Source organism: Canis lupus, chromosome 10 (assembly GCF_048164855.1).
Source record: "Canis lupus baileyi chromosome 10, mCanLup2.hap1, whole genome shotgun sequence".
NCBI lineage: Eukaryota > Metazoa > Chordata > Mammalia > Carnivora > Canidae > Canis > Canis lupus.
The window spans coordinates 8,645,550-8,670,387 of record NC_132847.1 but is presented as its reverse complement, the minus strand read 5'-3'; the positions used below and the strand labels follow the sequence as shown (position 1 = coordinate 8,670,387).

The 24,838-nt window shown below is 35.7% G+C and overlaps 1 long non-coding RNA gene across 1 annotated transcript in view; it reads left to right on the top strand.

The window, feature by feature from the left end:
* Positions 1–914: 914 nt before the first annotated feature.
* The window catches only part of LOC140640852 (uncharacterized), a 428,058-nt gene continuing 404,134 nt past the window's right edge, over positions 915–24,838 (top strand). Inside the window, exon 1 of the long non-coding RNA XR_012037460.1 lies at positions 915–1,065. This is a non-coding gene — a long non-coding RNA (uncharacterized lncRNA). The remainder of the gene's footprint in view (positions 1,066–24,838) is intronic.

The following is a 24,838-nucleotide window of genomic DNA, read 5'->3' as shown; positions in this document are numbered from 1 at the left end:
GATGAGAAAATGCATGTAGAGTAGTCTTGTATTTATCAAAAGAAATCTGAGTATAAGTGGACCCATGCAGTTCAAACTGCTGTTGTTCGTGGGTCAACTATATACATAGAGGGATAATTAAAATGAAAATAATGATAAAAAATAATACATTTTAAAAATAAAAGCCCTGTATTCATGGTTTTGAAATATTTCCAGTTAGTGACTGTTGTTTCAGAGCAATTATTCCTCTAGAAAACCATACCCAAAGTACTAGTATTTCAATATAATTCTTGAGCATTTTCATAACTATTAACTTTGTCATAATAATCTACTAAGGATCTGCCAAGCATTGTTACATCCAATTTTACAAAAGATGTGTGTGTATATGCACATATATGTATACACATACCCATATGCACACATGTATCTGTCAGTTATCTTTAAACTATCATCTATGAAATGGTAAGTCTCATTTCAGAGTATATTAACAACAAAAGCAAATGAAAACTCACATATTGTCATTTTGAGAAGAGATTGTGGACCATGTGTCAATTGCCATAATAGCAAAAAACAAAACAAAACAAAAAACCCAAAAAGCCTTGATTCTGGGAAAGCTGGACTTAGTGTATTGGCAATGTCAGACAAGCTCCCCAGGTATATTGATTTTTTTCAACCCAGTTTTTGGTCCTTTACGCTGACAGAGAAAACCTTCCTGTGAAGGACCTACTTCATGGATGCCAGGCTTTGCCTTAAGAAGTGTATTTGCCCTCCACAACCTGAGAGAACAGTGGGATCTGCTTGAGCTCACACTTGAAATGCAGCACTCCTTGCCCATCCCACTCTCCTGAGTCATCTGCCATCTGTGGTTTCCAGGCCCATGTCTGGGAAAAAAAAAATGCTGAATGCATAAATAGAATCTGCCTGGGTGGGAGAGAAGCACACTGCACCCATTTCCTATGTCCAGTGAATATTTACTCCTCAATCATTTCTTTAGTCTTGAGACAAAGTGCAAGGAGAAAATTCTGCTCTCATTGAAATCTTAATGCTCAGGTGGAGGACACTGCCCTTTTATGTTCCACTATACAGGTATAGCAGAGATTCGTCTGTCCTCCCCCTTACTCCTCCCTCCTTTCCTCCTCCATCACTCCCCCCACCCCCATCTCTGTCTCTTTCTCCCTCACCTGCATGGTTCATACCCATAAGTCATTTTCAATGAACATATTTTCATATTCACAGAATTGAGTTTCAATTGAATACTCTATTTTGTGTTTATATCTGCTCTCTCGGGGCGGGGGCGGGGGGAAGGAGCACATAACAGTATGGATGAAATGTAAGGAAGAGAAGAACTTCATAGTAGTCAAGGACCATTACTTCATAAAACAATGAGTGGAAAAGCAAAAGTAAATGCTATGCAGAGAAGTAAATTTTATGTATTATTTTAATTTTTGGAAGCATTTAATGGACCCAGAATTATAAACAGTAACATAGCTAATACTCAGAATTAATAATGGCTAATATGTCTTCATATTTGTTTCTAGATGTACTAAAAGAGGTCATTCTATTACGGATATTATAGATATGACTAAAATTACCCTTTGGCAACACCTATGTTCCTATTCTTCTTCTTCCAACCCCTGAAACAACCAGTATCACACATTCAGCATTTATCCTTTGATTCCGTTTGTACACCCCTAAGTGTGCATGCATAAACAATCTAAGAGTATCATTTTTGTTTCAGAATGAGCTATGGAGGTTAGAAAAACACACCTTCCAGCCTCCTGTCTTTGAGATGTTTCCACATTCTGTCTGCTTTATTGCATTCTGTCCTGAAACTGTGACCCATCATACAAATGTCTTTACCCGTTTCTCTGCTTGTAGACTCTTGGGTTGTTCCCTTGATTTTGCTCTTGAGGAGAAATGCTTCTTTGTGTGTGTCTCCTTATATACATGCATAAGAGATCTATTAAGTCTGCATTCAAAAGTGCAGTTGCTATATTGAGCGGTGTGATATACACATATTTAAATTCACTGGTGATGGTCGAATTGTCTTCTAAGTTACTGTATTGACTTATCATTCTGCTAGCTGTATCTGAGGGGAGCATTCTTTTTCCAGATCTCCCCACTACTTGGCATTCTCAGACCTATCCATTTTTAGCAGTTTGGTAAACTGAGTTGAATTGTGGCTATATCAATAATGAATTTCTCCAGTTATTAGTGATGTTGGGTGGCTTCTCCCACCATTTATTTATTGGCTACTCCGGTTTCTGATTGGCTATATTTCTGTGCTACTCATTTGTAAATGTTCTTTACTCATTCTGGAATCCAGAATTAAGGATGACTTAATGTTTTGGGCTTGAGACAGTAGAAGAATGGAGTTGCTATTTAGGGATGGATGAGGATTATTTATTTTTTAATGTACATTAGTTATAATAAAGCTATTTCAAGATCTCTTCAGTCTTGTGTAAGTAATGCTGCAGGGAAAACAATAAATATGGTCTCAGCTCTGAAAGCCAAGAGCAATGTAGTTCTTAGTTCTTTGTTCTCACCTTGAGATGAAGCTAATTCCATTTGGCCAGCACTCTTGTTGGTGTCATGACATCAGTGATGAAGAAGGGTCCAGCTCAAATAGCTTCCTCCCTATCTCTTCTGTAGTCTCCCAGTGTCTTGGCCAGCTTTAGGGAAGAGTGTAACTTTCTATGGGTATGTGTCTCACATCAGTTACAAGTGTCACTACCTCCTACAGGATCCCACAGGTTCCTTGGTCCATTGAAAGAGCAAGACTTGTTTGAAGAATCTGGCTCTGCCGATGCTGGAGTAGCCTTTGGATGCCAAACAATATCGATCGCACTGTGAATGTCACTAAAAAATCTAAATGTGTTAACTCTGAACTAAAGATTTGGATACTGATCCTTTGCTTTTCCCCATGTAGTAATATTGTCTTGTGTCAATGACTTGTATTTGGACCTTGCTCATGGTGACCGTGGATGTCTACAAGTGTTTCCTGTTAATGTAATCAAATTTATTACTCTTTCCCTAGGGTATGTGCTTTTGAAATACTATTTAAGAAATCTTTTTCTGCCTGCTTTCTTTCTTATTTTTTTTAAAAGATTTTATTTATTTATTTGACAGAGAGCTAAGGAGAGAGAACACAGGCAGGAGTAGCAGGCAGAGGGAGAGGAAGAAGCAGGCTCCCCGCTGAGCAGGGAGCCTACCGTGGGCTTGATCCCAGGACCTTGGGATCATGACCTGAGCAACTGACTGAGCCACCCAGGCTCCCCTCCACCTGCTTTCTTAAGTTCTACTTTATTCTACATAAATTTAAAGTTTGTAGCTTATGTTTATTTTTGAGTTCATTTGTAGAAAAGAAAGGGACGTCTGAGTGGTTCAGTGGTTGAGCACCTGCCTTCAGCCCAGGGCATGATCCTGGGGTCCTGGGATCAAGTCCCACATCGGGCTCCCCGAGGGGAGCCTGCTTCTCCCTCTGCTTATGTCTCTGTCTCTCTCTCTATGTCTCTCATGAATAAATAAATAACATCTTAAAAAAAGATAATCTTTTCCATGTTGAATTCCAGCTCAGTGTTGAATTGAGGTGTTGGGAGGGTATATCAATGTCTCCAACCTGACTTGAGGAGGAAATCATTCAGTTTATCTGTATTAAGTATCATGTTAGCTATCAGCTTCTTGTGTTTTTTTTTTTTTTATCAATTTGAAGAAACTCTGCTCTACTCCTCATTTTATGATAGCTTTTATTATGCATTGGCATTACTTTTTGTCCTTTGCTTTTTATAGGTCTATTGATATGATTATATATTTTTATCTTCTTTGGACATTTGATAGGATGGATTATATTAGTTTTTGAAAGTTGAGTTAGCCTTTCATACCTGAGATAATTCTTTTTTATTTTTTCCACATTGTTAGATTTAATTTTGGTAATATTTTGTTGAAGATTTTTTCACATATGTGCATGAGAAACATAGGTTTGTAGTTTGCCTTTCGTTCAGTGTCTTTGTTTTTGGAATTAGGGTAATGCTGGCCTCATTGAACTGGTTAGAAGAAACCTCTCTGCTTCTGTTTTCTGGAAAAGATTGCAGAGAATTGGTATCACTCCTCCCTTAAATGTTTAGTAGAATTTTGTTTTCACACAATTTTTTTCCTGATTTTCTATTTGTGGAATCATTTTTATTCTTCCTAAATAGAACTTTTAGTAATCTCTCCAGTGCACATTCATGTGTAGAAGATTCTTTGGGATACCTTATACTTACATCTAAAAATGTTTTCATTTCATTTTCATGCTACTTTGTTGAGATTTTAGATCAATAAATGTATTTCCTTGGCCCTTAGGCAGGATTGTTATTCTCCTATCATCTCATTTCTGTTCTTGACAACGAATAGTGTGCTATCCATTTTGGTTGGGCTTATGTTCATAATGTGATGGGTCTGGTCTCCAGGTACTTGTAACTTAGTACTGACATTTTTCCCCATGTAGAAAATTTAAGACCTTTTTGCCAATAAGTTTTATATCTATGTAAAAAAATTTTTAAAAACCATTCTTGGAATTCAAGAAGTACTTTTAGTCTAGAGAATTCTATTTTCAATTATTAGAAGTTTTTACCCTGTAATTATACATTTCTCTTACATTCTTACTATCTGTTACTTCTGAAATTTCTACTCTGTGTTTCTTACCTTTTTTCCATCCCTCTTATTTCTTTGTAACTTTGTACTATGTTGTAAAAGTTTCATGATTTGTTATTTCATTATAGTGATTTATTCTTCATCTCTACAGTTTCAGTTATTGAAAGGTTTATTTCAATGACTATATTTTATGTATCATTTGTCCTTGATTATTTTTTCTATCTACTTTCTTTCAGAAGATCCTTTTTATGGATTCCATTTTTGCCATCTTGAAACATACTTATTTTAAACATCCCTTTTGGATTACTCTGTGTTCTAGTTTGTCAATTCTAAATTCCCTAGATTATTGACTCTATGGACTATATTTTGTGTTGTTAATGCATATTTTTCTTACTTGCATATCCTCTGGAGAATTTCCTCATTCCATTTTCAGGTGACCTTACAGGCTTCATCAGATCTGGATCACTATTTAGATATCTTTTTCAGTTCAGGAGTTTGATAATTAATGAATGTGCTTTTAGTTCTTACTTGGTATGGGTGGGGATTCTCTTTTTCCACATATGTTCTGGGTAACTAATTTGTTTCAGGCTGCCAGAAGTTGGCTGCCTTTCAGAAAATTTCAAGTCACCATTCCCTTGAGTAATATCCCTTTCCTCAGCTCCAGCTTTCTACAGGGAGCCAAATGCTGTTTCCCTGACATTAGTGATAAGACTACCTGAATCTACAGTCTTTCAATATTGGCTTAAAACTTGAGCCCCTAGGGCATATATCTCATCACTTTTCCCTATAGTTCACATAGATTCAATGCTTGCTAGATTTCTGGTACAAGGATAGTTTCCTTCTTTGTCTTCAGACTTGGCTGTGTATTTTCCCCAAACAGCTTTAATTGAGAAGAGATGGATATACCTACATTTGCTCAATTCATCATCTTGACTGGAAGTCTCCAAAATTGTTCTTGTCTGGCCAGAAAAACAAAACAATATACCCAACTTTTAAGTGAAGCTCAAGTGCCTAATTGGCTGCTACTTAACTTTTCAGTCATCCTTTGGAGTGAATGTCTTTATAATTCTTAGTTACAGCTATTCTTTTTACAATTACTGTCTCTGTGCTCAACCCAGTAGTTAACAAAGGAAGATTACTTTAGTTGCTCATGTCACTGTTTCTGCTAGGTGAAAGTAGAATGTTGGAACTTGGTTTCTCTCTTTAGTTCTCATATTTCTCTAAACTTTCTGTTCTGTTTAGGAGACCTTCTGGAAAGTACAGTCACCTTCACTAAATACTTAACCTTCTGGGTTTTGAGTTATCCTGAGACTGTCAGGCACATCAAGAGCAAATCTGAATAATCAATTGATTGCTTAAGAGCAAACAATTACATTATATTTTTTTTTCTTGTAGATTAGAAGCACAAGTGAAAACACAGGCCCTCATAACTGTTTAGTATATATCCAAATTTTATTCATTTACTGACCTATTGCTTTATCCAATAAATGTATACTGAAGGCTGATTGTATGCCAGGTATTATAAAGGGTACTGAGATACAACACTAAATAATATAAAACATGCCCAGTGCATTCATGGAATTTATACCATCCAGCGAAAGGATGGGCCAGTTATGGCCAAAAGACTGCTTAAAGCACAGTCACATCCAGTTGTTTACCTATTGCCTACAGATTCTTTCTCATTATGAGGGCTAAGTTGATTAGTTGAAACAGAGACCCCAAACCCAGTAAAGCCCAGATTATTTACTCTATAATCTTTTAAAGAAAAGTCCTAACAGATAACTGTGACCTTAAACAATGAAATACAAAACTCCAATTAAGTAGAGTTTCTGAGAAGGAGTAGAGGATCTTGAAGCCTGAACATAGGAAATATGTCTTATGTGAGGGCACAAGGCAATGGTGTACTGGGTGCTTAAGAATGTTTAAGACTCATGTCTTAAGAGAGGGAGGAAGGAGAGGTTCATTAGAGCATTTGGTGGCAGGGAGATGGCATGCAGAAAGAGTAAGCTTAGCACAATACAAGAACAGAAAGGAGGATGCTGTATCTGGAACACAGTAAGTTAGAGTGCTGCAAAATGAGGCTGGAGAGGTAAGCAAGGGCCCGGATAGCACAAAGGCAATTCGTTTTGACTAGTATTTTAGACTTTTTCTTAGGAACAAGGAAAAGCCATTGAAAGCCTTTGAAGTAAAAAGGAACAACTAGAAGCCTGTTGTAATCTGATGCATGAGACCGAGTGGTCATGACAAGTAGAGAGCATAGTGGATGAACTTAATTTGATGGGGATGTTTTGGGAAATGGAGAAATTACTGCACTCCCCCCCCCCCCAAGTTTTCCACTTTGGAGATCGTTATTTACTAGGATGGTGGACACAGGGAGAGTGTCAGGAGTGAGGGGGACAGCCCATGAGTTAATTATTAGGGATATGTTGAGTTTGAGGTGTGTATTGAATCAACAGTAAGCTATGTTCATCTGGAGCCAAGAAGAGACAGTTATGAGTATAAAGGTGGTATATTTAAGCTGGTTATATTTTTCCCAGAATGAACAAAAACAACAGAAAAGACCTGATAATGTATTTATGACTGTGTTTGCTGGGTCTATGAGGGAGCCTCTCTGAGGTTAGCTGTGTGTGGGCTTGAATTGTAAAGAGCCATTGTATGGAATCCTTTGCTGCAGCCTTGTCCAGCCATTCTGTGTTTTTGATCAGGAAAATATCTATGAACTTCATTTCTATTTCTCTGGGCTAAGTTGGAAATAATAATTTTTAAAAAAGGCACAGGGGCGGGTGTGCAGAAGGATATAGGCATTATGACTCCTTGTGTGTTACAAATCTCCCCAAAGGTATAACATATTCCCAACCCACAAAATTGAAATGTTACATCTAGATTTCTCAAATTGGATAAAATTGTATATGTTCTAAATGTGATGAAAATATGACTTATGATAGAAACTAATAAATAGCTTCTCTATATAGGACCTTTGTGATGATAAATTACTTATGTTCTAGTGAATGTCCTGCCAAGTGCAATTTTTAAATCATGCCTTGCGAGGTGAAGTAGCTTATGGGTAGATACATTTATCTGCTTTCTAATTCCTTTCCCTATCTTGAGTGCAACCATTTTATCAAAGGACATCACTTCTGGGATGATGGAGTATATTTCTAATAATAGAAAGTATTAATCCATATGTGCTTATATACTTATCTTTAACTATACACTTTTATCTCCAGTTGTATGAAAATTGGTGCCAAGTAACCAGTGTTCACAATTTATTATATCATTAATAGGATTGTTTTTGTTGTGTGATTTACTTACCATTGTTTGCATAAATTATGGAAATTTATACAATAGCCCCAGGTATCAATCAAGTACTAATCTAATAGAAAAATGTTGGCAGGCTGATTTTTCTGCACTTTGTTGAGTTTGTATTATAAAACCACATTTTCATTTTTAGGATATGGGAGATGTTTAGAAATGGTCCCTAAGCCTGTAAGTCCTCAGTAAAGTTGCCCTTCCTAAAAGGAAGTATCTGCACCATTAAACAGGAATAAAAAAGTTTCCACATTTCAGGGTCATTGATAGGAACATCAAGTACTGAAATTAACATCTTAAACCCAAGGCTAGCAGGTAAGTTAGGTTATTCTTCAACAAATGGCAAGAAAGGGACAAAATTCTGTTGAAGGAAAAAGAATGTGGCATTTTCACTGCACTTTAAATCCATGGTCAACTGCACAAAATTGTAGCCAGAATCGTTACAAATGATTTGAAAAATAAGACAGTGCAAGATGTCTAGAGTGAGATCTGTTACTTGTGTAGGGGCTTTATTAGGATATAGTGATTTTATAGTGAGAACATTTTAAAGATAGGATGTAAAAGTAACTAGGTATAAGATATGCATATGTAACATTTTTGAATTTAAAAGACTAAAAAGCCTAAGTAGAAATGTAATCCATTAGAGAGAAATGGCAGGCATGTTGAAATATTGCTTCAAGCTTAACATTGATGGTTTGGAGGCTTAATCAAACTGAATTAACTTCCACAAATGTGACCCTAAGGTAGATTGTTGATTATCATTCTCAATTAGTGAGTCCTCTGTTTTTCTCATGTTTAATGGTCAAATTTGGATACATCCAGGCAGGGACAGCTGTGGGTGATTCCTTTCCAAGCCACTCAATTCAATTCCTGCCAAGATTTCCCCAGTGTCAATGGCAATGTCAATTGTAATGTTAGTGTTTCCAAAAGAGTGCTTGAAGATGAAGACTGTTTTCTGAAGGAAGACTGTTAGATTCTACAATTAAACGTTTCAAGTTTGGTGGAGTCAGCTATTTCTTTTTTTCTAACTTTACACCATCATTTTAGAAAACAGACCCAAGGTAGCAGGATGATAGAAGTAAATTTAATTTTTTTGTAGGTTTTCTAAATTTTTATTTTATTTTTCAGGCAAGCAAGTTTTTTTTTTTTTTTTTTTTTTTTTACATTTTTTACATTTGTTTTTATTTAAGCTTGATTTGCCAACATATAGTATAACATCCGATGCTCATCCCATCAAGTGCCTTCCTCAGTGCCCGTCACCCAGTTACCCCATCCTCCCACCCACCTCCCCTTCCACAACCCTTTGTTTGTTTCCCAGAGTTAGGAGTCCCTCATGGTTTGTCTCCCTCTCTAATTTTTCTCACTCAGTTTCCCTTCTTTCCCTTATAATCCCTTTTACTATTTCTTATATTCCCCAGATGAATGAAACCATATGATTGTCCTTCTCCGATTGATTTATTTCATTTAGCATAATACCCTCCAGTTCCACCCATGTGGAAGCAAATGGCTGAGTAATATTCCATTGTATATTTCGACCACATATTTTTTATCCATTCATCTCTCAATGGACATCTAGGCTCCTTCCACAGTCTGGCTATTGTGGACATTGCTGCTCTGAACATTAGGATGCAGGTGTCCTGGCATTTCACTGCATCTGTATCTTTGGGGTAAACCCCCAGAAATGCAATTGTTGGGTTGTAGGGTAGCTCTATTTTTAACTCCTTGAGGAACCTCCACATGGTTTTCCAGAGTGGCTGCACCAGTTCACATTCCCACCAACAGTGCAAGGGGTTCCCCTTTCTCCACATCCTCTCCAACATTTGTGGTTTCCTGTCTTGTTAATTTTAGTCATTCTCACTGGTGTGAAGTGGTATCTCATTGTGGTTTTGATTTCTATCTCCCTGATGGCAAGTGATGTGGAGCATTTTCTCAAGTGCTTGCTGGCCATGGTTATGTCTTTGAAGAAATTTCTGTTCATGTCTTTTGCCCACTTCCTGATTGAATTTTATGTTTCTTTGCTGTTGAGTTTAATAAGTTCTTTATAGATCTTGGATACTAGCCTTTTATCTGATATGTCCTTTTCAAATATCTTTTCCCATTCTGTAGGTTGTCTTTCAGTTTTGTTGACTGTTTCTTTTGCTGTGCAGAAGCTTTTTATCCTGATTAAGTCCCAATACTTCATTTTTGCTTTTGTTTCCTTTGCCTTCATAGATGTATCTTACAAGAAGTTACTGTGGCCAAGGTCAAAAAGGATGTTGCCTGTGTTCTCCTCTAGGATTTTGATGGATTCTTGTCTCACATTTAGGTCTTTCATCCATTTTGAGTTTATCTTTGTGTCTGGTGTAAGAGAATGATCTAGTTTCATTCTTCTGCATGTGGCTGTCCAATTCCCAGCACCATTTATTGAAGAGACTGTCCTTTCTCCAGTGGATAGTCTTTCCTGCTTTGTCAAACATTAGTTGACCATAGAGTTGAGGGTCCATTTCTGGGTTCTCTATTCTGTTCCATTGATCTATGTGTCTGGTTTTGTGCCAGTACCACACTGTCTTGATGACCACAGCTTTGTAGTACAGCTTGAAATCCAGCATTGTGATGTCCCCGGCATTGGTTTTCTTTTTCAATATTCCCCTGGCTTCTTGGGTTTTCTTCTGATTCCATACAAATTTTAAGATGATTTGTTCCAACTCTGAAGAAAGTCCATGGTATTTTGATAGGGATTGCACTGAATGTGTAAATTGCCCTGGGTAGCATAGACATTTTCACAATATTAATTCTTCTAATCCATGAACATAGAATGTTTTTCCATCTATTTGTGTCTTCCTCAATTTCTTTCAGGAGTGTTCTGTAGTTTTTAGGGTATATATTCTTTACCTCTTTGGTTAGGTTTATTCCTAGGTATCTTATGCTTTTGGGTGCAATTGTAAATGGGATTGACTCCTTAATTTCTCTTTCTTCAGTCTCATTGTTAGTGTATGGAAATGCCACTGACTTCTGGCCATTGATTTTGTATCCTGCCACACTGCTGAATTGCAATATGAGTTCTAGCAATCTTGGGGTGGAGTCTTTTGGGTTTTCTGTATATGTCATCTGTGAAGAGGGAGAGTTTGACTTCTTCTTTGCCAATTTTCATGCCTTTAATGTCTTTTTGTTGTCTGATTGCTGAGGCTAGGACTTCTAGTACTATGTTGAATAGCAGTGGTGAGAGTGGACATCCCTGTCTTGTTCCTGATCTTAGGGGAAAGGCTCTTAGTGTTTCCCCACTGAGAATTATATTTGCTGTGGGCTTTTTGTAGATGGCTTTTAAGATGCTGAGGAATGTTCTCTTATCCCTACACTCTGAAGAGTTTTGATCAGGAATGGATGCTGTATTTTGTCAAATGCTTTCTCTGCATCTAATGAGAGGATCATATGGTTTTTGTTTTTTCTCTTGTTGATAAGATCAATCACGCTGTTTTATGAGTGTGGAACCAGCCTTGCATCCTGGGGATAAATCCCACTTCGTCATGGTGAATAATCTTCTTAACGTACTGTTGGATCCTATTGGCTAGTATCTTGTTGAGAATTTTTGCATCTGTGTTCATCAGGGATATTGCTCTATAATTCTTTTTGGTGGGGTCTTTGTCTGGTTTTGGAATCAAGGTGATGCTGGCCTCATAAAACGAGTTTGGAAGTATTCCGTCTCTTTCTATCCTTCGGAACAGCTTTAGTAGAATAGGTATTATTTTTTTTTCTTTAAATGTTGGATAGAATTCCCTTGGGAAGCCATCTGGCTCTGGACATTTTTGTCTTGGGAGGTTTCTGATGACTGCTTCAATTTTCTCCCTGGTTATCAGCCTGTTTAGGTTTTCTATTTCTTCTCGTTCCAGTTTTTGTAAATTGTGGTTTTCCAGAAATGCATCCATTTCTTCTAGATTGCCTAATTTGTTGGCATATAGCTGCTCATAGTATGTTTTTAAAATTGTTTGTATTTCCTTGATATTGGTTGTGATCTTTCCTCTTTCATTTGTGATTTTATTAATTTGAGTCTTTTCTTTTTAATAAGGCTGGCTAGGGGCTTATCTGTCTTATCAACTCTTTCAAGGAACTAGCTCCTGGTTTTGTTGATCTGTTCTACAGTTCTTTTTTTTTTTTTGTTCTACACTTCTGATGGTCTCTATTTCATTGAGTTCTGCTCAAATCTTTGTTACCTATCTTCTTCTGCTTGGTGTAGGTTTTACTTGCTGTTCTTTCTCCAATTCATTTAGGTGCGAAGTTAGCTTATGTATTTGAGTTTTTTCCAATATTTTGAGGAATTTTTCTGAATTTTAAAAATGATATGCCCTGTGCTTATTTTTGAAATACCGTTTTTTTTTCAATACTTATTGAAGAGGTATAAGTGATTAGAAACGAAGATGGTGCTGAAGGTCTGATAATTATAAAGACCCCCACCCCCTATCTCTAGGCCTTCATTTCCAAGACTTTCATCAGTTTATTTTATTTATATACACTTTTAAAATATGAAAATATACTGCTATTTAAATTTTTTTTTCTACTTATTGCTGAGTTAGGTGAAGCTTTGCCATTGTTACCATGACTGCCCCCGCCCTGCCCTTACACACATACTCTCACCTCCCATTTTAACTTCCTACAAACTCTCCATACAGTTGTCTTCAGTTTGTTGGTTTCCTTTGGTTAAATGACTCTACAGAGATTATATAATTAAGACTATTGGTTGCTTTGTTTTTCAAAGCTTAGTCATGGAGTGTACTAGGATGTACTGTCTTGTCATCATTTACCTAGGCTTATCTCTACTCCTTTAATTAATCTCTGAAATCTGAAATCTTTAATTAATCTGAAATCTGAAAATAAACTTTTCAGCATGGTCAAACACATCAGTTAAAATATTAGGTTTAACATTGGTGAGATTTTTCTGGACTGTTTGAGTCTGCTCCAATTTGGACCAGAATCTTTCTTTGGAGGAGTGGGATGGATTCTGACCATCCGGGGCATTCCTTTCAATATATATATATATATATATATATATATATATATATATATATATATATATATATTTTGTGTGTGGTGTAAAGTTTTATTTTCTGGATTCTGTGACTTCCTTCTGCTTACTGCTTTGTTTCAGTGGAACATATTCTTTTACAGCTTCCAGAAAAAAAAAAGAAAGAAAGAAAGATTGCACTGAAGGTGGAACATTTTTTGTGACCTGGCTTATGAGAAAATACCTTTCTCTTACCTTTGTACTTGATTGATAGTCTAACTAGGTATAGAAGTCTAGATGAAAGTTATTTCCTCTTGGGATTGGGTAGGTATTATTAACATCTAGGTGAGAAGTAGGATATTTTAATTCCCATTCATTTATATATGGCCAGATTTTCATCACATTAAACTGTTGAAGAATTCTGACATTATTCTCAGTGTTTCTGAAAAGTTAGTATGATGTACCTTGTTGCCAGTATTTCTTATTTATTCTCTACATTTTTGTGTCACATTTATTCTGGAAACTGAGGTCTTCAATGGGGCATAATTTTTATTTTATTTCTTTTCTTTTTTTTTTTTTTTAAAGATTTTATTCATGAGAGAGAGAGAGAGAGGCAGAGACATAGGCAGAGGGAGAAGCAGGCTCCATGCAGGGAGCCCAACAAGGGACTCAATCCCGGGACTCCAGGATCATGCCCTGGGCCAAAGGCAGGTGCCAAACTGCTGAGGTACCCAGGTGTCCCTCCTTTATTTCTTTAACAAATTTCTTTCTGTAGTTTCTCTGTTCATTCTCTCTGTATTCATATTTTTTGGATGTTGGACCTGGATGGAACACCTAATTCCTTTATGTTTCCCCTCATTTACTTGAAATTTTCTGATTTTCCTTTCAACCTTTGTGGTACTGTGCTTTAATTTTGGGTAGCACATTTGTGAGTTCCTAAATAATTGTCTTGTTTCACACCGTTGTCTTTTTTTTTTTGGTAGCTTTCTCTTCTTCCTTTTTAACATAATTTCCATTGAGATAATTGTAGATGTACATGCAGTTGTAAGGAAAAAATACAGAGACTTTTCATACATACTTCACTATTTCCTCTTCGGGCAATATTTTGTCAAACTGTAGAGAACTTCATAGTCATAATATTGACATTGAAACCACCACTTTATCTATTCCTCTATTGATAGACACTTGGGCTGCTTCCATAATTTGGCTACCATAAATAATGCCACTGTAAACATGGGGTGCATACATCTTTTTGAATTACTACTGGGTAAATACCTAGCAGTGGAATTATTGGATCATATGGCATTTTTATTTGTAACTTTTTTGGGAACCAAACAGTATTTTTCCAGAATAGCTTCACTAGTTTGCATTTTTACGAACAATGAATAGTGGTTTCTTTATCTGCACATCCTCACCAATGCTTGTTGTTTCTTGTGTTGTTAATTTCAGCCACTCTGACAGATGTGAGTTGATACCTCATTGTGGTTTTGACTTACATTCCCCTGTAAATTAGTGATGTTGAGCATCTTTCATGTGTTCTTGATGTGATCATCACATGATTGAACTGTAAATATTGAACCCTTGCATCCCAGAAATAAATTGTACTTAATTGTAGTGAATTATTTTAAAAATTTATTGTTGAATTCAGTTTGCTCATATTTTCTAGAGGATTTTTACCTCTGCATTAACCACAATTATCTGTCCATAATTCTGTTTTTTTGTACTGTCTTTATTTTGTTTGGTTATTAGGTAATGCTGGGCTCAGAATGAATTTGGAAGCTTTCTTTCTCCTTCTCCTCCTCCTTTTATTTTTTTATTTTTATTCTTTTGAAATAGTTTTAGAAGAATAGGTATTAATTCTTCTTTAAATGTTTGATGCAATTGACCAATGAAGCTATCTGGTCTGGGACTTTTGTTGAGAATTTGTTGATTACTGATTAAATTTCATTGCTAGTTATTGGTCTGTTCAAATTTTCTATTTCTTCTGATTTGGTTTTTGGGATGTTAAAGTTCTAGGAATTTATCCATTTGTTCTAGGTTGCCCACTTTGTTGGCATATATTTTTTCATAATATTCTCCTATAATACCTTATATTTCTGTGGTGCCTGTTATTTCTCCTCTTTCATTTCTGGCTTTGTTTATTTCAGTTTTTTTTTTTTTTTAATGAGTCTGGTAAGGGTTTATCAATTTGTTGACATTCTCAAGGAAACAACTCTTGGCATCATTAGTTTGTTCTGTTCTCTTTAGTTTCTATTTAGTTTTTTTCTGTTCCAGTCTGATTATTTTTTTCCTTCTCCTAGTTTTGTTTTGTTTTTGTTTCTTTTTCTAGTTCCTTAGATGTAAGATTATTATTATTATTATTATTATTATTATTATTACTTTTTGGGGTAGGTCTGTGGTACTCTAAATTTCCCTCTTAGAACTGCTTTTGCTGCATCCCAAAGATTTTGGACCATCATGTTTTCATTTTCATTTGTCTCAGTGTATCTTTTTATTTCCTCTTTGATTACTTGGTCAAACCATTTATTGTTTAGTTGCATGTTATATAACCTCCATGTATTGTGTTCTTTCCAGACTTTTACTTGTGGTTGATTTTTAGTGTCATCATATTGTGGTCGGAGATGATGCATGGTATGACTTCAGTCTTTTTTAATTTGGGGCGGGTACTTGTTTTGTGTCATAATATGTGATCGCTTCTGGAGAATGTTCCATGTATACTTGAAAAGAATGTGTATTCTGTTTTATGATGCAATGTTCTATAAATACTAGATCCACCTGGTCCAATGTGTCATTCAAAGCCACTATTTTGTTGTTGTTTGGATAATCTGTCCATTGATATAAGTGAGGTGTCAAAGTCTGCACAATTATTGTATTACTATCAATTACTTCCTTTATATTTGTTATTAGCTGCTTCATGTATTTGGTGCTCCCATATTGGGTGCCTAAATATTTACAGTTGTTATACCTTCTTGTTGGATTTTTTCTCTTTATAATCATCATATAACTTCCTTCTTTGTCTCTTGTTACAGTCTTTGTTTTAAAGTCTATTTTGTCTGATACAAGTATTGCTACCCTGGCTATGTTTTCACTTCCATTTCCATGATAGATGCTTTACACCACTTCATTTTCAATCTGCAGGTGTCTTTAGTTCTGAAATGAGTCTCTGGTAGGCAGCATATAGATGGGTCTTCCTTTTTTATCCTTTCCATCCCCCTATGTCTTTTGATTGGAATATTTAGTCCATTCACATTCAAAGTTGATAAGTGTGAACTTATTGTCATTTTGTTACTTGTTTCATGGTGATTTTTGTAATTTGTCTCTGTTTTTGTGCTCTTTTCTCTCACAATTTGTTGGGTTTTTTAGCGATATACTTGGATTCCTTTTTCTTTATTGTTTGTGTATCATTACTGGTTTTTGATTTGTGGTTTACCATTAGGTTTGTATACAACATCTTACATATACAGCAGTCTGTATTAAGTTGATGGTCACTTAAGTTTGAACCCATTCTCTTACCATATTTTAGGTCTATGGTGTCAGACTTGACCTTCTTGAATTCTGTAAATTCCTTGACTGATTTTTATAGATGCACTTAATTTGACTGCTTTTCTTCTTCCTACTTTTCTTCCTTCTGCTTATGGTCTTTCTCTTTAAGGAGTCCCTTTAATATTTCTTGTAGGCCTAGTTTAGTGCTCATGAATTCCTATAGCTTTTGTTGGGGAAACTCTTTATCTTTCTTTGTATTCTGAATGATAGCTCTGCTGGATAAAGTGTTCCTGGCTGCAGGTGTTCTTCTTGCAACACTTTGAATATATCATGCTACTCTCTTCTGCACTGCAAAGGTTCTGCTGAAAAATAAGCTGATAGCATATCGGGGCTTCCCTTGTTTGTAAATGCTTTCCTGTCCCTTACTACTCGTAAAATTCTCTCTTTATCGCTACTTTTGGCCATTTTAATTAGTCTCTATCTTGGTGTGGACCCCCTCAGGTTGTTCTTAGTGGGGGCTCACTGTGCTTCCTGGATCTGGATTTCTGTTTCCTTCCCCAGATTCAGGAAAATTTCACCTATTATTTTTTCAAATAAATTTTCTGTATACTGGCTCTTTTTTTTAAATTAAGTATAATGCTTTTCTGGTTCAACCAAGTTGTTATGTGCATCAGTAGCTGGTTCCTTTCATTGCTTAGTGATATTTATTACTGTGGACATACATCCATTTGCTTAGCTACTCACCTGTTGAAGAATGGTACGTGGGCTCATTCTAGTTCTTGGCTATTACAAATAGAGATACTGTGATTATTCATGTGCAGGCTTTTATGTGAGTTTAAGTTTTCAGTTCTCTAGGGTAAATACCCCAAGAGTGTAGTTGCGAGGTTGATGTTACATTTATACGTTTCTCTGCAAACTTGACAAAATTTGGTGTTGTCTTTTTTTTTTTACTTTAGCAATTTTATTTATTATTTTTATTTTTTAAAGATTGTATTTATTCATGAGAGACAGAGAGAGAAACGAGGGGGGGGGAGGGAGGGGCAGACACAGGCAGAGGGAGAAGCAGGCTCCACGCAGGGAGCCTGATGTGGGATTCAATCTTGGGTCTCCAGGATCACACCCTGGGCTGAAGGCAGTGATAAACTGCTGAGCCATCCGGGTTACCCAACTTTAGCGATTTTAATAGGTGGTAGTGTGGTCTCATGGTTTTAATTTTACATTTCCCCAATGATTGTGAATTGGAACACCTCTTCATGGTTTGTTTGCAATCTGTGTATGTTCTTCATTGAAATGTCTCTTTATGTCTTTTGCCTTTTTACTAATTGGATTATTACCTACCTTAACATTGAGTTTTGGGTTTTTAAAAATTTAATTTGGATATTGTTTCTTTGCCAGATATATGGCTTGAAAAATTTCTCTCGCAGTCTATAATTTATCTTTCTTCCTCTTTACATGGGCTTTGAAGGTGCAAATGGCTAAAACCCAATTTCCCAATTTTTCTTTTTAGGGATGATGATTTTATGTCAAGTTTAAGAGCACCTCACCTAGTCCTAGACCTTGAGATTTTTCTTCTATAATGTTTCTAGATACGTTTTATTTGAAATCTGTAATCCATTTGGAGTTAATTTTTATTAATTTAAAGTGTGAGGTTTAGGCCAAAGTTCATATTTTTGCTTATGGATGCCCAATTGCTCCAGCAGTATTAGGTAAAGTGGTTATCCTTCCTTCATTGAATGGCTCTTGAGCTTTCGTAAAAAAAAAAAAAAAAAAAAAAAAAAAAAAAAAAAAAAAATGAGTTAGGTACATTCGTGTGAAATTATTCCTTGGTTCTTACTTTGGTCCATTGACCTACATGTCTATCCCTCTGCCAATTCTTTACTGTCTTGGTTAGTATAGCTATAGAGTAGGTTGTAATTTGGGTAGATATCATGGATCTTTTATTATTGTCTTAGAGGTTTTTGAGATCTGGAATAAAAAAGTAAAAGTAAAGGTTTATATAGCATATCATTAGGTCTAGTTTTATAACAAGAAGTTTGTGATTAACTGCCAGTATGAACCTTTGTAGACTTACTACTAGTAAGTACAATAAAATTTTGATAAGGATGAGTTATCTTTTATACACTTCTTTTTATGTGCCAGGATTTAAAACTATACCCTCATTATTCCTTTCTGTATTTTATTGTAGTAAAATACGTATAACATATAACAACCGTTTTAAGTGTACAAATTAGTGACACATTGTCTAGTCACAATGTTGTGTAACCATCACTACTATCTGTTTCTAGAACTTTTTTGTCATCTCAAATAGAAGCTCTATACTCATTAAGCACTAATTCCCCAATCTCCCTTCTCTTCAACACCTAGTAATGACTGTTGGACTTTGTGTCTCTATGAATTTACCTGCTCCAGATACCTCATAGAAGTGGAACCATACAATTTTTGCCATTTTGTGACTTACTTATTTCACTTAACACAGTCTTCAAGATTTATCCATATTGAGCTTTTATCAGAATTGCATTTCTTTTCATGGTTGAATAATATTCTAGTGTAGTATAAACCATGTTTTATTTATTCATGCATTTATAGATGTTTGGGTTATTTCCACATTTTGGGTTTTTTATGTTTTAAAATTTTAAAAATCTTACTGAAACAATTTGATATAATTATTATCCTTTCCTTTTAACCTCTTTAACATTTAACAGCTGCCTAAAGGTTTTATAGACATCAAGTAGCTTCGAATGAGTTTGAATTGATGTATATCTTGCACCAAAAAGACATTAATCATTAAATAAATGATTTTTAAACATGAGAGGGTGCCTCAAAAATGAGGACAGTCTGAGAAGCCTCTGATACTCACTCTTGAAACCACCAACTTCAACCAGATAAGCTCTTATGTGAGTTACATTTTGCTTGAACCAAGATTATGTGTCTAAAATCAAGGAAAAGAAGTCCTTTAAATAAAATTAAGACCCTTTCTATTTCAAAATTTAGAGATTTCCAATATTTATATTAACTGGGAACAAATGCTTTAATGTATGGTAGGCGATTGTATAACTTAGGACAAGAAAAGGTATATGGTTATCTAATTAATTTTGGGGATCTTTGTATAGAAGAATTGTGCAATATACTCCAAAGTTTCCTTAGTCACATATCTTGTGCATCTTTCTGGGTAATTTCTACCTTATATCACTTTTGAGCTATTTTACAAGTGCATTTGTAGAAAATTGAAAATAAATAATTCTTGTCCATAGAGATGCAAATGACTCTCATCTGGTGGAATGCCATCAATTATTATCTTGCAAAAGATTAGTTTTTCACATTCTCATAAATACATTTCAGAATTCTGGTTGAGCTCTGTAAATGAGGTCAACATTTTACTAGTGGTAACATCTTGAAGGATCCCTCATTAATTAATAATTGAAAGTTCTTTATAAGTGGTTATATTTGTGTGAGTCATGATATTACCTTTTTAAAAAATAATTACTTAATAACACATTGACCTGGAATTTAGGTAACCAGTCCAAGGCCTAGAGATAAGCTCTTGGCCAACCCTGGGAGAAATTCCCAATAAAATGAATTTCCTTCCTAGATGCCCAGAAGAGCTTATATAAACCTTCACAGAATTCTAGAGTTGCACAAGCAGCCTCAAGATGTCTGGACTTCTTTTCATATTTATCTTCACATTGCGGAGAAGGAAGCTGAATCTCAACAGCTCCATCAACATGCTCAGAGTTATCCAGTAAGGGACTTAAAGGCAATTCAAGACTCAAATTAGATCTCTTGACCTTAGTAAGAGAATTCTGGCTTAGACTAGAGTTGTCCATATAAGCACAAAATATACAACTTGTGTAAACCCAAAAGGGATGTTTGGAATAGACAAAAAAGGAGTTTTGCTGATTAAGAATAGTGTTTTCTGAACTGTATGAACACATTGACCCAATCCAAGCAACAATTTGCCTCTGCTTTCATAAATTTTATCTTGAGATGATTAAAATAACTGTGACTTTATTTCTGTTATATAAGTTATTCATGTAGTTGGTTTTGTGATAAATAAATATTGGCGTCCTCAGCATTTTAGGTTAATGGTGTGGAGGCAAGTATATTCAAAATGGGCTGTATTATTTAAACTGTTAAAGTTTATTCTGTATTTTTGCCTTATAAATAACCAAGAAGGGTATTAAAGATGATCAGAGTTAGAACTGAAACTATCAGTAATGAATCAGAAGACTTTAACCTAGAAAATCCACTTTAGCTGTGGAGGAAATAAATGCTTTCCTCCAAGAAGGAATCAAAGGTCACAGACCTAATGTACTAGATCATTTTCTCAAAAAATATACTATAGATAGCATAAGTGACATTTCAGTACAAAGGCAAACTTGTTATAATTTCATCATGGATATTAGGTAGAATACCAATATTCAGAATGAAGAAAATAAATTTGTGCATCTAAATCTTGTTTGGATTGTTGCTTTCAAATGGTTTCTCACTCTGGCATACAGAGTTGTTTTTACATTTTCTAACAGTCCTTTTTCCTTTTGAATACTTACCCTGAACTCCCTCTCTCTCTCTTTGAATCTAGAGGACTTAATGCTTTTGCATCATCAATGTAGAATTCATAGCAACCTTACACTTGTTCCTATAGTTATTCATTCAGCACCATGTATTGAGAACCTTTATGAACAAGGGTCTGAGCTGGATATTACTCCCCTGACTTGGGTCTTGAGGGATGAAGGGTAAAAGTAGCAAGAGAATGTTGGGAAGCTGGAGCAACATCTGCAGAGGAATGGAATGGTGAAAGGACATGGCATGTTTCAGAAAAGTGTCGATACTCAGCATAAAGTCCTTCAGGTATTTGGAATTGAGGTTGAAGAGAGATTATGCCATGCAAGAAACCTGGTCATGTTGTCAGTTAAATTACTTTGTTTCTTCTTCCTAACTGGATCATATGTGCCTGGAGCCTAGAGATGACATAGTATATTCTTGAATTTTGGGATGTTTTTATATTAATTCTTGGATGTGGCTAATTAAATAGAGTAATAATCTTGTGACAAGTATTGCTGAGGGTCTTTCAATATACATTCTCTCCTTTTCCTCTGTAGAGAATCCTCACATTCCAGCAGGCATATGGTAAGACAAAGGTATGTAGGTGGGTTTGGATGTGTGCACATGTATGAAATCACACAAACATAAGTTCTAACTTGAAGATTCTGCACTGCTGCAAGTCCAAGAAAGCCTGGACTTAATATTTTTTTCTCTGCTGTTCCTCAGGACCATGCCAACCATGTTGTAGGTGCTGAACAAGACTTTATTGAGCTGATTAAACTATTCAGTAAAGACAGGTGGAATGATACCACTTTGTAAAGAAAGAAAACCCTTTCCTCAAAAAAATGTACAACTTGTAACTCAGAGGACATCACTGGAATCCCAAAAGAGGGAATTAAGTAAACATGTTGAGATATTACACATTTTCCTTCTCATGTGCTGGAACATAAAGGTAAAAGGTAGTCTTCAAGTGACTCATTTCATGGGTAAAATGGAAGAGAACGTAATAGATGGAAAAATGGTTCAAGGAAGATAGAAAAACTTAAATGTCAAGGAGAAAAATAGATTTCAACAAAGAAATTGCGGAAAGGACTGGTTAGTTGCTAGTTGGATAATTAATCAAAGAGCATGTTGCAGAAAGAAAAATTGGACTGGTAAGACTATAAAGAGCTGGATGGCTCCTGACGCTCTGGAGTTGAGGGTTTTAAATTGGTATGACTTTGTGTGTAAGCGAGAAATTCATCACACTTTCCAAATGCAAAGCTAAGGTGCAGAACCCAAGTGCTGAGGATCAGGCCTTGAGTTTTGGTTTTGGACAAACATTTTTAAAAGAGACAAAGCCAGATTTGCCCTATTTTAGGTATTTACTTATTATAGTGAACACTGAATTTTTTCAGAGAAACTTGATAGGATGTATTATTAAAAAACTTAACAGTGAGATGAAACTGTTGAAAAATAGTTAATAAGGGCACTTCCTGTGTACAAAGTTTCTGGGTGCCCGTGCTTAGGAGAAAAATGATGTAGAAAACAGGAGCAGTTCTTGCTCTAATGGACCTTCCACTCAAGGGAAAGAGAGTGAAGTAGACACACACAAATTAAGTAAAGAAATTAATAGCCTCTTTCTCTTGATTGTAAAAGCAATGAACAGAAAGCAGAGGAAGGAGGTGGTACAGAGTAAAAGAATCCTCTTGAGTAGCATGGTTGTGATAGCTTTTTGAGAAGGTAAATATAAGCTGATACCTTAAGAAGGGAATGGGGAAAAGGAGTTCCTGGCAGAGGGGAGGGAATAATATGTAGAAGGTTCTAGGGAAAGAGCTTTCTAAGTCCAGAATTACAGAATGCTCAAGTGTGCAAGTTATAATGAATCAGGAGGAAGGCAGAAAACGATGAGCTTGGAGTACAGGCAGACGGTAGATCATGATGAGTTTCATATTCCGTGGCATCGGAAAGCTGGAGAAGAGAACAAAAATAGGGCAGTCAGCCCTCTTCATTTTTCTGTGAATGAATATCAGAAATTAAAATATACTTACTTGTTCAGCAATATATCCACACATTTGAGTCATATTTAGAAAAATCCCTCCTGGAAACGTATTCATATTTTTGGTAAGACAGGATAAGACTATTGTACATCTTAATGCAGTTGGGGATAAAGGTTAACTACATTATAATCCCCTCCCCCCTCTTTTTTTTTAATTGCTTTACATTCATGTTTTGGGGGAAATGATTTGACCTTTGCTGAATCTAAATGCAGAAGTCATGCTGAAACTTTTCATTCTGAAGATTTTCTATGTATTTTCCTTGATCTAGAGCTGAATGCTCTGTGACAGCAGAAGGTGAAATGACAGGTTAAAATTATAAAACTATTTTATCTAAGTGACTTACCTACTTTCTGTTCTTAAGGAATCAAATTTTGGTATGAAGCAATATTTCCCAAAAATTGTTGTTTGTGCATCACAGACATAATTTGGCACTTTCTAAGTATTATTATTTGCCTTCTCTTGAGCAATGATATGTAAGAAAGCACAGATCTGATGTGTTGCTTATATATTTTTAGTACCCATTAAAATGAGTGCATAACAACAAAATCATTGTTTATCATCTCTCAAGTAAAATTATCTTGGGTATTACTAGTGTTTCGTGACACATAATTTAGTGAAAATGTGGCATAAACAGATGAGACTGTTTTATCGTAAAGCCCACTTGTACACCTGAACTATCCCTTAGGGGGACAGACACAGCATCTATGCCTTCTAAAAAATCAGTAACAACAAACCATGACAGAAGCATAATAAAAAATTGAGCCCAACTCTATTCTAATAATCTGTACTCCCCGTGAACTGCTGAAGCCTGGGGCAACTCAACACAATCTGTTGACAATACATGGATTACTGTTGGGCATTCTCAGCCAAGAGAATCTCTACCTTCCAGTTCTCTAGGTCACTGGAGATAACTACAGTGAGTTAACTACACTGATCAGGAACTTGTGACTACAGAAGGTGAGTGAAGAGCAGTGTGACTCATATGGATTGGCCTTTCTCACCTTTGGCTTCTCCATGTAAAACATGCTTGGTTACACAGAAGTCTTTTGCCTACAGGCAGTTAACAAATTAGAACAATTGAGAACCTAGGAAATAAATTCACAATTAAGAGCAAGATTCACATCGAACCTACTTTGGATGAGGTAGAGAGCCTTAGTCATCAAAAAGTTAAGCCAAATATTAATTGTGCTGAAATTCCATTAGAAGTTCTCCTTTAACTCTCTCTCTCCTTAAGGAGCAGGCATACAGTTTGTCAAAATAAAAGGCAGAAATTCACTTGTTAAGCCTAATATAACCTTGAAAAACATTCTTTAAAATAAAGTGCTCAGGAGATCAATAGCATTACAAATGGGAGGCTGAGCTAAAGGTTAGGAGTAGAATATACCATCATAAGCTTTAATGGGGCTTTCTAATAATTTACTTTTCTCTTTTTTAGTAGGAATTATGTTTCAAAGCTCTCTTTTTCTTGCTCCCCTCTCTGCTATAGACTGTATTTTAAACTAGCACGTGCAGGAATTTTAGACACACCATTTTTTAAAAAGATTTTATTTATTCATGAGAGACAGAGAAAGAGGAAGCAGAGACAGAGGGAAAAGCAGGCTCCCCACAGAGCAGGAAACTTGATGGAAGGACTGGATCCTAGGACCCCAGGATCACAACCTGAGCTGAAAGCAAATGCTTCACTGGCTGAGCCTCCCAGGTGCCCTAGAGACACACTATTAATGTAGAAAGAATGTCATATAATTAAAAGGTGTCATTGTAAAAACATGAAAGTTATAACCTTTAGTGTTTTCTCTGTGTACATTTTAACTTAGTAAACACTTATGGAGTGTTTAGCCATCATTTTCAGGATAGAAGATAAATGACCTTGACCTTTAAT